Source organism: Empidonax traillii, unplaced genomic scaffold (genome assembly GCF_003031625.1).
Source record: "Empidonax traillii isolate 1590-97213 ecotype Southwest subspecies unplaced genomic scaffold, ASM303162v1 scaffold64:size1360303, whole genome shotgun sequence".
In the NCBI taxonomy this organism is placed as follows: Eukaryota; Metazoa; Chordata; class Aves; order Passeriformes; family Tyrannidae; genus Empidonax; species Empidonax traillii.
Window position 1 is genome coordinate 285,498 of NW_020955257.1, and position 15,089 is coordinate 300,586.

General features: G+C 41.1%; 1 protein-coding gene and 1 long non-coding RNA gene across 9 annotated transcripts in view; one reads left to right on the top strand and one right to left on the bottom strand.

Annotated features, from left to right (window-relative positions):
- The window catches only part of CREB5 (cAMP responsive element binding protein 5), a 259,092-nt gene that overhangs the window by 228,275 nt on the left and 15,728 nt on the right, over positions 1 to 15,089 (top strand). The window lies entirely within an intron of this gene.
- Positions 429 to 5,033, bottom strand: LOC114055675. Its single transcript, XR_003570797.1, has 3 exons — positions 4,970 to 5,033; positions 3,472 to 3,619; positions 429 to 683 (listed from the first exon to the last, which is right to left on the bottom strand). It is a non-coding gene; the product is annotated as an uncharacterized LOC114055675 (long non-coding RNA).

Here is a 15,089-nt window from a genome sequence, read left to right on the forward strand (position 1 = left end):
ATAAACCTCCCAAAAAAAGTCTCTGGCTGGCTTCTGACAACTCAAACACAACCAGATGCAATGTTAATTGGCAGTGCTGGCATGGACTCGGATGGAGGGATGTGTTCAGGTTCTCAGATGACACACACCAGCGTAACTCCCCTGCAGCCCCCAGGCCAGCCACCATCCAGCTGGGAGGGAAGGGGAGGGGAGGGGGGCTGCCTGCCTGCCCACCTGCCCTGCCCACCTGTCTGCCACACTTCATCTGCCAGCACTGGCTCTACAGAAAAAAAACAAATAAGCAGCAAAAGATATGGGCTCCTTAGCTTTACTTTTCTTTGGGAACAACTTGTGAACTGCTTTTTGATGGCTGAACAGTTGTTATAAACCAGGGAGAGATGACACACAAACAAAATGAAAAGAGAAAAAAAATCAAATAGGCAGCCTCTCAAATACAGAATAACTGTCCTGCCAGGTGATGATGGAGTTGCTTCAGACTTCCTCTTTGAAGGTGCATAGCTTGCTGTGCTGGCCTGTGAGGACTGAATTTATTAGCTGCTGAAGGACCAAGGGTACCTCATTTAGAAGAGATAAAGTGGCATTCAGAGGGAAAAGTTGTGAGAGAGAACTCTTCTGTCCCAAGAAAAGAAACTCCTTTATTGAGGTCATCTTGGTCAGAGCTTTGAGGAAGCACAACTGCTGAGCTAAGAGGGAAAGGATATCAGAGAAAAGAAATTATTTCTTAAACTGTAGAGCAAAGTGCATACATCCCTACATACATGCCCATAGTTCTACCTACAACCCTATGTACATGATCTATTTATCTGAATAATTAGGTCTTTGATGCATTATATGAGAAGCATTATACATTCACTGATTTGTTAGATGAGTTTTGGTTTCATGACATTAACTGCCCAAAGCAACCACACAGTTAGATGTTATATATATATATAGTTTTTTCATTGTCTATTCCTAGAGTTATTGTCTCTAATAAAGCACAAGAAAGTAGATCCTTATTGCATCCTGGGGACTCACAATACCATCAGCAGGAAAGAGTGAAAAGGACCACTACTGTTACCTGTTTGTGAGCAAGTCAGCTCTTGGACTGTGGTTCTGGTTCTGCCACTAAGGGTTTCTCTGAAACTGGGGCAATCTAAGAGTTTTTAGTTCACTGATCGGTAAAGTGGGTCTCCCACCATGTTTAGTAACATTGCTTTCATCTTTCAAGAAGTGTGAGGTGCAGCAGCATGGACCTATGCAGAGAGGCCTGGCAAGTTGGGTCTGATGCTTACAAAATGCTTTGGGATTCCTGGAAAGCATGAAGGCTTGTTGTTCAATCACAGCAGATTGTGTCACCGATTCCCAGGCCAGTTGCCTCATAGATCTGAATGAACCAATCAACAGCTCAGAATATAAAATATTTTAAGTAGCATGAAATTGTGCCTGCTATTGGGGAACACTGATGAAGCTTTCAGCAAAGCCAGACTCAGTGATTGCTGGCTCCCTTCTGCCTGCTCCTGTATGAAGATGGCTACCACCTAAGTGGTGGTAATCCTCTCCTAGGTTAGGTCTTTGCTAGATGGGTCTTTATTTTCCTTTGGTGTCTTCCTGATGTTTGAGTGAGCAATATAATTACATGTGAGTTTATTGAAAATCCAGGCTGCTGCTGTACTAAATAAAACCAACACAAGCCCAGAACTGTATAGGATAGCTTTGCATTTAAATTTAATAGTTTAATTTCACATTATGCTGGTATACATAGAAGATTTTCTTGTTTCTCTTCTTCTGCTGTTGTATGCAATACAATACCTATAAAGTTATGGGGTTTTTTCTTTGGGGCAGTGGCTTATATCTGTGATGGCAAGGAGTAAAACATACTGAAACAGTCATGGTTACAATATTTATAGATTCTGAATGCATACTAAATTAGAAGCAAAAGAGAAGCAGAATTACATTTGTTTTGTAACACTGTACAGTTAAAGGCCAGAACCATTCCTGCCAACGCATCTGCAAATGTTTTAGCTCATAGCTGAGAGTCAGAGCAATGTTGCTAAACAAGGGTGGATGGTATAGTACAGCCTGAGTGTCACCCGTTGAATGAGTAACCCCACAGAGAATCTGGAGAGAGTAATTAATGAATCCATTTGGAAAAGTCAGTGCCCTTCAATTAGCCTGAATGTAGCAAAGCAGATGGGATCCCATCCTCCAGGGAGAAAATTGAGAAAGATCCTAAGAAATACTGCATCGGACTGATTTATCTGGATAATTATAAGCCTCATTTGCACAAAACTGTTCAATATGGTTGCAGTGAGAAAATTAAGAATTTATAAAATGTTGATAGGTGGTCTAAACTATCAGTGGTAGTGGAATCATCTGTCCAGCTTTGATTAAAGGCTGCTTTGGGCTTATTTGCAGTAGAAACATTCACTGCCATCCTAATTAGACACAGTGTCCTGCCTTGAACCATCCTACAAGAATTCAAAAGGCAGAAGAATAAGTCTAAAGAAACTTAAAGAAGAAGAAGAAGAATTAAAATATGCAAAATTTCTTTAAACATTCAGTGGTAGAGGAACAAAATGAGAGGAGTAAGGAAAGAGCATTTGAGAGCATTTGTGTCTTAACCTTTTCACAAGGAGCCTCATTTTTAAGTCAAAGCACTGCAGAACTTGTTTGCATGAGCAGGAAGCCACACGTGTTTTTTATGAACTAAACTGGAAGCCAGTACAACTATATTGCAACTGTGTTTATGTATGATAGAAAAGGAAGCTGGTTGGCTTATAGAAGCAGCAAGAGAAAAATAAACATTGTTTATGACAGCACTGGAATCACATAGAAATGATGGTCCTCGGGTCCTAGGGCTGAGGGATTTTTTTTGGCTATAGGGAAATCACACTCCAGCATGATGGACTTTCCACATATTTTATGTTTTCAGAAAAACTTCAGGTCAGATAGCCCCATGAAGCATTTTGCACAACATTTTTTGCATTTGGAGCTTCAGCCATCAGAAGTCTGAGACTTCTGACAAAGAAAACCAGTAGTCCCACATAGGCAAAGCAAGGAAGTGACCTCACCACTCTCACATCCCTCCTAACTCAGGGCATTTCTCTGCCATTGCAAGGCCAGTCTTTTTCCCTCCTGTTTTCTTCCTCCCCCCACAAATATCCCTTTTTCAAATATGACAAGTGTTGGTAGGTAGCTGGGCAGCACCCTCCTTGCCTTCCTCTACCCCCTCCAGCAGCCCTGTGACATATTAATGTGCTGGTTTGAACACTATTGCCATTGAACTCAAAACTCAAAGTGGATTCAACTATTTTAATCAATTAAAAAATTCCGTTCTGGGCAGAGTGTCAGACATAACTAATACTTTTAGGGCACAGAACTGGTGGCAGCCAAGCTGTGTGGCTCTGGTTGGTTGTAAGCCTGCCTTGAACATTAACTGGTGTGCATAATGTATGCTGCTATATTTTTTATTTTAGTTTTTTCTTTTCTTACCTCAGAAGGCCTGAGATAATGCAGTGATGAGTGCACTGGCCAGAACAGTGGGGGCGGGATGTTCCACTCCTAGTCATCCTCTCATCCCGACAGCAGGCGGTCTGAGACTGGCACAGTTTGGCCTGTGACTGCACCTTCTCGCCCTCTGCTGATAAATAAGCAGGCTAATTGAATTAATAAACAGATAGCTCTTTTCCCTGCCAACTGGAGCACCATCAAAATGTGTGATAAATTATCTGTCAATGCTTTAACTGCAGGGGAAAAAAATGAAAAAATTAGCTGCCTCAACATTTCCTCTCCAGCTCTTCTCTTCCCTTTCCCCTTCTCACATCCACCCAAGCACCCAATTTGGTTTGCCTCCACCCTCCTTGCCCCTTGTCTTTTCTCCTTTGGCAGATCTCCAAAGTAACAGTGAGAAAGTCATTAATTTAGCCAGGCTTCTAATGGGTTATTAAGGCTGTAGGCAGAGGTCGGATGCAGACGTTCCTGTGGCTCCCTAGGAAATTGGGACAGAGGCAACTGTCTGGGGCAAGACTGCCTATGTCTCAGCTACCAGTGCACAGCAGTCTCTTATTGTGACCTCCTGTGGCTGAGACAGAAGCCACACATGAGGGGCAGTGAGGGGTGATATCAAACAGGAAGGGATCCTGTTTAGTATTTTCAGCTGTGACACAGACAGTGGGATCAAGTGCACTCTCAAGTTTGCAGATGGCACCAAGCAGAGTGGTGCAGTTGATGCATCTGAGGGACAGAATGCCATCCAGGGGAACCAGGACAAGCTTGACAAGTTGGCCCATGAGAACATCATGAGGTTCAACAAGGCCAAGTGCAAGGTCCTGTAACTGGGTTGGGGCAACCCTCAGTATCGGTACAGGCTGGGTGCTGAAGGGATTGAGAACAGCTCTGCCAAGAAGGACTTAGGGGTACTGGTGAATGAAAAACTGAACATGACATGGCAATGTGCACTCACTGCAACTGTATCCTGGGCTGCATCGAAAGCAGCGTGGCCACCAGGTCAAGGGAGAGAATTCTGCCCCTCTAGTCTGCTCTCGTGAGACCCCACCTGAAGTACTGTGTCCAGCTCTGGGGTTCTCAGCACAGGAAAGACACGGACCTATTGGAGTGGGTCCAGACAAAGGCCACAAAGATGTTAAGGGGGCTGTAACACCTCTCCTATGAAAACAGGCTAAGAGAGATGGAGCTGTTCAGCCTGGAGAAGAAAAGGATCTGGGAAGACCTTATTGCAGCCTTCCTGTAATTAAACTGGCCTCCAAGAAAGATGAGAATAAACGTTTTAGCAGGACCTGTTGTGACAGGACAAGAAGTAATGGTTTAAAACTGAAAAAGGGTAGATTTAGACTAGATAGAAGGAAGAAAATTTAAAGAAGATTTTTTTACAATGAGAGTGGTGAAACACCAGAAGAGGTTGCCCAGAGAGGAGGTAGATGCCACATCCCAGGAGATATTCAAGGTCATGTTGGATGGGGCTTTGAGCAACCTGATCTAATTTAAGATGTTCTTGCTTGTTGCAGGGAGGTTGGACTAGGCAACCTTTGAAGGTCCCTTCCAACTCACACTGTTCTATGGTTCTATGATTCTATGAGATAAGACATCAGGAAGCCTTTCATTGACTTGCTGCATGCCAGACAAAAGGGGGAACTTCACCATAACCCTTAATGACACAGAGGTGGATAGTACCTGAGGCTTTTTGTTTCAAAAGAGAGGAAAATGATGAGACAGAATGGGACAGTGATTTTCATAATACAGTCAGAATGTCCCTGGCATCCTATCTTAATGTTCCCTTATGGAAATAATACATATCTATATAGGGTCCCTCAGCAGCCCTAAGTAACAGGAGATGAGAAAGATTTTGCTACTTCAGACTCTATGTGAGAGGTAGATAATTGAACTTTCTATGGAATTACCTTGATTTCCAATGTGCTTGTGTAAGTGCTTGTGTGCCTTTGCTGACCTGGTTTCTCATCACCACATCTCCTCTCTAAGTTTCCCTGGAAGCAACATGGAAAAGCTTCCCAGTCCTTCTCTTTCCAAAGCAGTAAGAAATGGGAGATGCTGTGGAGTCTGAGATGGGAATGAGATCACAGTGTTATGTTCTTGTTCAGAACATGACATTTTTCCTGGTGCATATGTCAAATGAATCAGACAATGGTGGTGTCAGGAAGATGGATAATGCTGTCTGCAAGGCAGAGAGAGGAGACAGGAAGATGTGTTAAACAAGATAGTATTTATGCCTTTCTCCCTCACTCAGTAGAAACACACAAGAAATATTAAAAAAAAAAAAAGGAAGATAAGGTAATAGCAGGAGCAGCCAGATCCCTGTTGTGCTTTTAGGAAGGCTCATTCATGCTGTGAAGGACAGTGAGTGCAGACTGATAAGTGGCATGCAGGAATTACCTGTTCCTGTGATGCTGGCAGCTGCTTCTGGTATATGGAGAGGTGTCTGGTTCTAGCATCACCCAGCATTGGGATGCTCACCCGACACATGACTTTCTACCTCTCTCAGGGTGCAGGGTGCTGCATGGACCCTCTGTCCATCTATCCCCAGTCAGGTCACCTCTGCCAGGAATTTTCCCTTAGGCATTTATTTCTGCTCTCTTTCCACTGGGCAGAAGGGACAGGCAAGAGTCCACAATCAAGCAAGGCAGGATACGCTGTACCTGTCACTTGGTGCTGGAAAGGAAATCCTCCTTGTGTGACAACCACCGCAACTGTGGGTCTAGCCAGGCCTCTGACCTGTGCAAATTTGTTCTGTATCCTGTGGTACATGATATAGGAAAGACAAATCCAGCTGTCCAGAAATGGCAGGATGAGTCCGTGTCTTACAAAGCAGACTGCATCATTTCCTTCCCTGGGAAAGGTTGTTTTTTTGGTTTGCTCTAACATGTTGCTCTGAAAAGCAGTATTGCTGAAGAGTAAGAATGCCATGTGCAAGAGAGTAAGCTGCCAATACATTGCATTTCAGTAAGTCATTGCTTGTCGGCTGAGCCGCTGGGAGTATGTGGGGATGCATACCTAGCACTTTCAAACACAGTGTAAAGCCTATTAGTGTAAATCACCAATTCCAATAAAAAATAATAGTTGAGGGCTTCATTTTTCATATCCTATTTCACACTGTAGATCTACTAAAGTGTATTAAAAGACCTTGTGGCACCGATAGAGTGGCTAGCTGGTATCTGGTAGGAGGTTGAGATGTTGGTGTTCTTGGAGCCTCAAGTGGCTTTGAAATTCAATGCGCCTGATCCAAGATACGGCTGTTTGAAAGCAGATGATATATGTGAGGTGGTGAAAAACAAGGCAGCAACTTGAGCTGCCTGTGAATGAAGGGATGGCGTTGCAGGTGAAGAACAAAGGGGGCACAGTGGAAGGCAGCAGCCTGAGGGATGGAGCTGGGGACAATATGGGGAAAGGTGGGCATAAGGCATAAGGGACCTTACATGAGGGTGTAAAAGGACAGTACGTATCAACATTGATATGTTCAATGCTGAATATTTGTGATATCCATTCAGATAACTCTCAGCATAGAATATATTTATTTTATAACAGTGAAACTTGACACTAAGTGAACCTTTTCACACTCTTCACAGTTTATGTCTGTATACTACATACCATACCTGAGTGTATGTATTTAAAAAGCCACTAGTCACTATGTTTTCATAGCTAAACAACTGAAAGCTATCTGCTGAATTAAAATGCTAGTTTCATTCTTTTGGGTTAGATGATAAAATAAAGCTTTTTAAATATATGAAATAACCCTAATATGAATAAATATATGAAAGAACACTCTCATTTTTTATGTCCCTCTACTGTACTTCATATTCTAGTAATTTCTTAAAAAAAAAAAAAAAAGAATCCATGAATGCTTTAAAAATGTTTCAGGAATCACTTAGCTTAAGAAACGAAGTAGAAAAATAACTTCACCTGAAACTGCGTGGTAATGAGACAATGTCTAATTACCTGCATTGAATTCTTGAGTTAGGCCAATAGGCTAATGAACATCAATACTCTTTCACAAAGAGCCCTGGGATCTCTAATGGCTGTAAGTGGTCAGGGCTTCAGTTTTACATTTCACAGTCTGCTTGAAACATATAATCTTGAAACAAAATCTACAGACCAGATCGTGTCCTCTATACTCTGTGTGTGTGTGTGTGTGTGTGTGTGTGTGTGTGTGTGTGCGCACGCCTATGTGTATACACCCTTGAGCACTGCACATCTGGGATGAAATCAAAGGACTTTTGAGTGCACATGTATCCAATTTCTGGCTTGCTGGTAGCCCTTTAAATGTGCTGGGTTTAATCCAGGAAAAACAAGTATTCAAAAATCACACTAGTCAAGGAAAAAATAAACCCCCAAGTTTTATGTACTTGGATGGCATTTTTCTTTGAATATGAATGACTTAATCATAATCAGTCTTAGTGAGAGGTGGCTGATGAAAGTTTAGAAATCTTCTGATGGGAAAGACTTTGAACCTGCCTTTCTCATGTCCTTGGTGTGTGTATTATGCTTCTGAGCGAGACAAGGAAAATAAACAATTTGCATTGTCACAAAAATGACATAGTCATTAAGGCGTCTCAAGGCTTCAGAGCAGTATTCTGTAGAGAGAGATTTTTGCAGTGCTAATCCCATCTGATCTCTGAATACAGATTAAAATACCCAAACTCCCAGTGTTCCTTGTAGTGTTAGAGTGCTCTGATTTGAGGATTTGCTTCATATCCGGCTTGTATAGGAAATTCCCCAATTTCCTCTGAAATCAATTCCCACTTTTCTCATTTAATACATTAATAAACGTTCATTTTGTTCTCAGGCAAGGTATATATACATACAGCAATGCAAGCATGGTACAAGCATTTCTCACTTCCACTGTAGTAGCAGATGGGCACATGATTTTAGAAACCTAGTTAGAGAGTCTGCTTGTAGGAGTGAGGAAGACTTGAGCTCCAACTCCTCTGCCAGAGGCTTTGCCAAAGTGCATTATATACAATGTGAAGAAAGAATCTGTGATCTCTTGGCTTGGAAATCAGCTGTAATATGGACATTAGAGAATAGATCTAGAAGATGGGCTGTACAGACTTAGGTCCCCTCAATCCCAAGTTTTTCCACTGTCTGTCAGAGTGTGACTAACAATGAGTGATTTTATAGCCACCTTCTATTTCTGTGTTTTCCACAGGTGACAACCTAGCATGCCTGGGAATAGCCCATACGTTAATCTGGCAGAGAAAGTGAGAAAAGGCTGTGTATTTGGAGACTCAGAATGATGATTTGGTTTGTGCTTGCCTACTGATAACAGGCTGTTGTGGTTTAACCCCAGATGGCAACTCAGTCCCACACAACTTCCAGCTCACTCTCCCGCAGTGGGATGGGGGATTGATTCAGAAGGGTAAAAGTGAGAAAACTCATGAATTGAGATTAAGACAGTTTAATAAAGGCAAAAGTAAAGGAAAATCTGTGCACGAGCAAAGCAAAACAAGGAATTCTTTCGCCACTTCCCGTGAGCAGGAAGGTGTTCAACCATCTTCAGGAGAGCAGGGCCCCTCAAGTGTAAATGGTTACTTGGCAAGACAAATGTCACCACTCCAAATGTCCCCCTCTTCTTTCTTCTTCCCTCCACTTTATATACAGAGAAAGACATCAGATGGTATGAAATATCCCTTTTGTCAGTTGGGGTCATCTGTCCGGGTCAGCTGTCCCCTCCCAACTTCTTGTGCACCCACCCCCATCCTGCTCCCTGTTGGGGTGGTGTGAGAAGCAGGAAAAGCCTTGGCTCTGTGCAAGCACTGTTCAGCAATAATGTTGCAGTGTATGATCAACACTCTGTTTAACACAAATCCAAAACACAGCCCTGTACCATTTACCATGAAGAAAATTAACTCTATCCCAGACGAAAGCAACATACAGGCACAGGCACTTAATCCCCGAAGTGTCAGGCATTTTGCTGTCAGAAGCTTGCCTCTCCAGGGGTAGGTAGCAGGAAAGTAGCAGCTTTTCTTTTAGACTCTGGCACACAGTGGGGAAATCAGTCAGAAGTTGGTTGTATTTTTTGGATCCTTCCATTGGTATTGTATGTTGAAATTATATGACACCATTTGCCAGTAATAAATCACTTTGCTGTCTGTTGTGTGATTACATAATTAAATATCCCTTGTCACGGATACACATGCAAGGACTGACTTCAACTTGGTGGGAATTAGGGGTTTGATTTTTTGAACTTCACATTTCCTGACTCCTGTGCAAATCAAATCCAGTTGCTTAATATTGCATTGAGAAATGATTCATGCAAGAAATAGTATATTGTGAGAAGTACAAACCATACTTTGAGTGTATTTTCTGTTTTGATTATAATTTACTCGTTCAATAAAATGCATGTAAGAATAGGAAGAGAATTTAGTATTTCTCTACTTCTAATCCTTAAAAAGGTGGCACATTGCAAAAGGATAATGACACTTATGTCCTTTGCAAGGTGCTTTGAGATGAGCAGAAGGAAATTGCTGGGTGAAGATGGGATGTAAACGCGTCTATGTTCTCTGCTGTCCCTGGAGCCATGGCTGTTCTTGATAAAATGCCATCACCAGAAGATGGCAGTTCTGGCAGAGTACCCTTGGGCCTCCCTGGCTTTGACCTGCACTGCATTACTTAAAACTGGCAGTCGTCCTGAGAGGTGTCACCGGGACTGATGTCAGCAGGCAACGTGGCTGCTCAGAGTTCCTCTGTACTCTGAAGCAGCTCTTGCAGCTGACCCGTCCTTGAGCAGCATGGTGTCCATTAGCTTTATTGCTGCTTTGATTGTTTGCAGTTGATTCTTGCTGCTTTCTGCTGAAGTTTAGTTCAGTTTGCATTTGGAAGTACAAGGGAACAAATTTGTTGTTTTTATTAGAGGCTGAGTTGCACTGAAGGCTGGATGATGATCCATTGTTCATGTTGTTACAAAATCTGACTAAGTAGGGAAAAAAACACAAAGGGAGGGTAAAATATAACTCAGATTTGCCAAACAGTCTGAGAATACTTAGAAGATTAGCAATTTGGCACTGTTTACTGACGAGTTGTGAATTAAATGTATCCCCCTTTTCTTTTTATATTTGTGTAATGTGTCACTTCAGTTCTGGATTCCATGTCCTTCGCACACCTCTCACTCCTCCTTCTGTCAATAGGTAGAACTGTATTTTACTGCACAAGAAATGTAGGAGAAAGCATTTAATGTGGCATCAGAGACTTTCTAATCACCAGCCTCTGAAATGTGTTCATAAGTATCTGCAGTTCACTTATTGAGTGAAGATGAATCGCTTCCAATTTGCTTTTATAAACGCGAGTGGAACATTTGCAAAGAGTGGTTTCTGTTATTTACACTGTGAAATGCTTGTCAGCAGCCAACTGTAAAAGACCTGAGCGACATTTATGCTAACTTCTGTCCTTGCAGCCACAGTTGGAGGGAAGGATAAAATTCAGTGTGATGCTCTGAAATGCGCTGGGTGAAGTTCTGTTCACAGCTTTAGCTGTCACTGGCTTAACTCTGTGTATTCATCTTGGGTATGATGCTAAAAGTAAAAAGGAAAACTTGACTATTGCAGATGAGAAAACAATACTAGCACCACTGAAATGAATGGTGTACTTGCCATGAAGTTTGGCGAATCAAGATCATTACCCTGAAGTTGCTAATGCTAATTGCAGATGTGTGGGTATGCTTGATGTCTGTAATTTTTTTCTATTTCCCACTCCTCTCTAGAGTCTTCTGTCCCCTGTGGGGAACTTATTGCATCCCTGTATAATAGGGACTAGAATCATAGTCACTAGTGCAAGAAAATATCTTTGAGATCATATTTCATGTGCCTACAGGGGTTTGATATAATCTCCTGATAAGAATGTACCAGACATTAAGCAAATACTACAGCTGGTCTTGTCTCTTCCTAATTTAGTGGGATTTGGGCATGCAAACCAGAAGGGAAGAGAGCTTTTTTTCTGAGTGCAGCAATGCATACTTATTTGGAACAATTCAATCCTATTCAAAACCAGCATTCCATGTCTGTCTCAACCTAAAATTCAGCGGGATGTTATAATAGCTTATTGTTTGATGCAAGCACAGACCACCTGCAAAATAGAAGGATATTTTTGTAATTTCTTCACTGAGAGATAAATGAAAGTTTTAGTTTATAGTCATATACAGATTATGGCATATAATATAAAGATATAACTCTATGTTTACTATGAATAGTATAAACTATAAATAGCATAAATATTTAATAAAATTTATAAATATGAAAATACAAATTAAACCCACAGAATTATTTGCATTTTTAATTGTGGGAAAAGCAACCTCCAAATTTACAGTTTTCTTTATCCTTCTTTGCTTCTTTTAACAAATGGAAAAAAATATGCTGCCTGTTTTTCACTAATAATTTTTGAGAAAGAAAGGTGGGGCAAAACCCAGGGCAACTGAAATACAAGTCACAGTAAAGAAAAAATAAAAAGCAGTAAGATTCTGAATTGCAAAAGTGTTAGGGAAGCTGATACTGTTTTTCATTCATGATCTCAAGTGCTTGCGGCCCTTTTTTGGCAGACTTAGGTTTTGCCCATAGATGTTCAGTGTATAAATTCTGATCTATGTTGATAAAAGGAACCGTCAAGCAATTCACTGCACCATGATGTCAGGCTTTAGATAGAGGAAGCACTGTGAAAAATCTTGGTTTCCAAAAAAGACCAATATTCCAGGTACAATGATAACTTCTTTGAGATGTTAACTTCATATGGCATTCAGTGGGGTAGCTTCAGACTAAATGTGTCAATCAGGGGCATTGCCATGAGTAATAGTGCAGGGAACACAACACTCAAGCCTCTGAAACACTAATATCCACTGTTTCTATTTCCTCTTAAGCATCAAAGATGACAGTTTGTGTGCCTCTGGTTTCCTGTAGGATCAGAGAGGAATTTTATTTATTTACTTGATCAGAGGCAAAGCCTCTGTGTCACTCGCAGCTATGTATTGAAATGTCATGGCTGAGTGGAAATCAGCTGTAACTGATTCTGGTCATTATCTTACTTTCATTAAATAATTATTAAAATAAAATAATCAGTGAGGGCCAAAAGCCAAATAAGATGAACACCTGCATTTCCTCTGGGCTTGAGATAGGTGGGGATTTTTTTTTTTTTTCCCTATAAAAAGGAAAAGAAAGGAATTGTGCCCTAAAAATCACTGCTATAAGTTTACCAGAAATTTCAGGTTTCTGTGAAAACAGATCTGAGTAGCAAGTCTTCTGTTTCAGTCCCAGTTTGTGAACTGCCAGGTAGTGCAGGCTCTGGTGAAGTTGGTTGTACAGTTCCTGAAATAACCAAACAGCTGCAGGATTGGGTCCTGGGTTACTATTTCATTTTAGAGGGGATTTGGTAATGTCGTCAGTCCAGTAAGCTGAATTTTTATATCATCTTATTTTATTTGACACTAAACTAAAACAGCTGTTTGCAATTAACATACATAAAAGGAACAATAACAAAACTGCAGCCTGCCCTTCCAGCACTACACTTATTCAGTGCAAAGAGTTTACCAAGTTCTGGTGATTTTCTCTCCCTCTGCTCCAACTAAAACATCCATAACAATTGATCTCACTGAAGAACAAACAACAGCAACAACAACAAAAATGTTTATCATTCCCTAAATGTTTCTGATGGGCAGCAGTGACTGGTTAATGGAAGATGAACACTGTTCTGAATACATGAGCGGACAGGACTCTCACTGCCGAGGAGCTGACCTAAGCATGAAGCTAAAGGGAGGCGACGGCTGTTGCTGCCCTGGGACAGGATGATGTAGAGAGCTGGTTTCTTACCACGACTGGGATCCAGGGCAGCTGGTCCACCCTCCCATTGGGAACAGTGAACAAGGAGCTTGTAAAATACACGGACCAAATGGAAATGACCCCTATTGACTGAAACCAGCTGCATGTCAGACCTCTCACTGTCTGTCTTGATTTGCTATCTCAAATAAATGGATGTGGTAGATGGGGCTACGAAAAGAAAACAAAATAATTTATTCTCCTTGAAGTTGTGCCACACTAATAAGCCTCAGTTTTTACAGCTGAAAAAAAAAAAGTTTATTTGCAGATTAGGTTTTTACCTCCTTTTTTTTTTTTTTTCCCTTTGAAAGTCTGCAGTTTGGAATAAGCATGTTCAGTTTCAGAGGTCTTTGACAAGGACAGTTGGTAGATTTTGTTAGGTATTCATCACACAAAACTGCTGGCTAATGAGAGCTTGGTTATTTTGCATTTAGATTCAGAAAACAAAGTTACAACTGCTTTTGTTGGTGCTTTGGCTTAGATGTGCATGGTGGCTCAGCTCCATGAAAAGGATTTTAGTGCGTTTTGAAGAAGCATGACATGGAGAAGGACTTGGCTTATTGATGTGTTTTTCCCCATATTTTTCCTACTACACTTCTGGGTAACACCAGTTATTCTGAGCATTGTGGCGAGCTGCTTGCCGTAGCCAGGGTAGCACTTGAATCTGGAAATGTCAAGGACAACAGCTGCTCAAATCCTCCCTTTTATATGCAGGATGTCTTACTGTTATCGATATTAGATTGGCCTCTGTTCTGACTTTAGAGGTAGGATAGGTGGTACTTAACCTCACTTCCACAGTGACCTTGATCTCTGTTTGAGAAGACTGTCAGGCTGTGACATTCGTCACAGTGTAGTTATGGTTTGATAGACTTTCTTAAGGAAACTTCTTAAAAGTCATCAGTCTATATTTCCTTCAAGCAAACTGAGGCACTGATGTGTTTTGCAAGTATATCTTTTTTTTGAAAGTCTTATTCAACTGATCATTAGGGAAATAAATCACCAAATTTGGATTAATGGATCTATTAGAATGTCTCAATGAAATGACCTTCATGGCATCTGCAAAAACATGTGGGATACAAAAGTTTGAGGATGACACTTTAATTTGATCATGTTACTTCTTTTTGCCTTCCACAATCTTCTTTTTTTTTTCCTTTATTTTTCTTTTTTTCTTTCTCCTTAAGAATTTGTTTCTTCCTCACTCAGAGTTGTACAAATGCAGTAGGGTTATAGCTTCGAACATAGAAGCCTTTACCTGTGTCCCTGCGGTGTTGCAACACACAGATGTTATTTCAATATAAAGAAGATTGAGATTCCCGTCTGTAGGTTCTGAGTGTCCCAGAAGTCACTCTTTTTACATTAAAGGCAGAACCAAAATACAGTTCAATCAGGTCATATTTCCTCTACTGGCAGATTTTAGTCACACTGGCTTGCAGGATCTTCTGAGCATCAGCTGTGACCCACAGATACTGCTGTGGGGAAAAGCACATCTCTGTGCCTCCTACCACTGCTGTTTCTTACTGGCTGTTGTATGGTGGCATTTCTTACTGATGAGGTCTCTGCTATTCATTATATCCTCATATGAGGATATAATGGATTATGAGGTAGTGGATGGGTTATTCAAATCTGGCATCAAGTGAAGCCATGGGCATCCTTCCTTCCATTTTTATCTTACCATTTTCTAATAATTACTTGCAATACTAAGAGTAAATCACTTGACTTCTTTGAAAATATAAAGAGTTAAAGAAGTCTTGGGCAGCTGCCTGTAAATAATTTTCTATGTTGAGC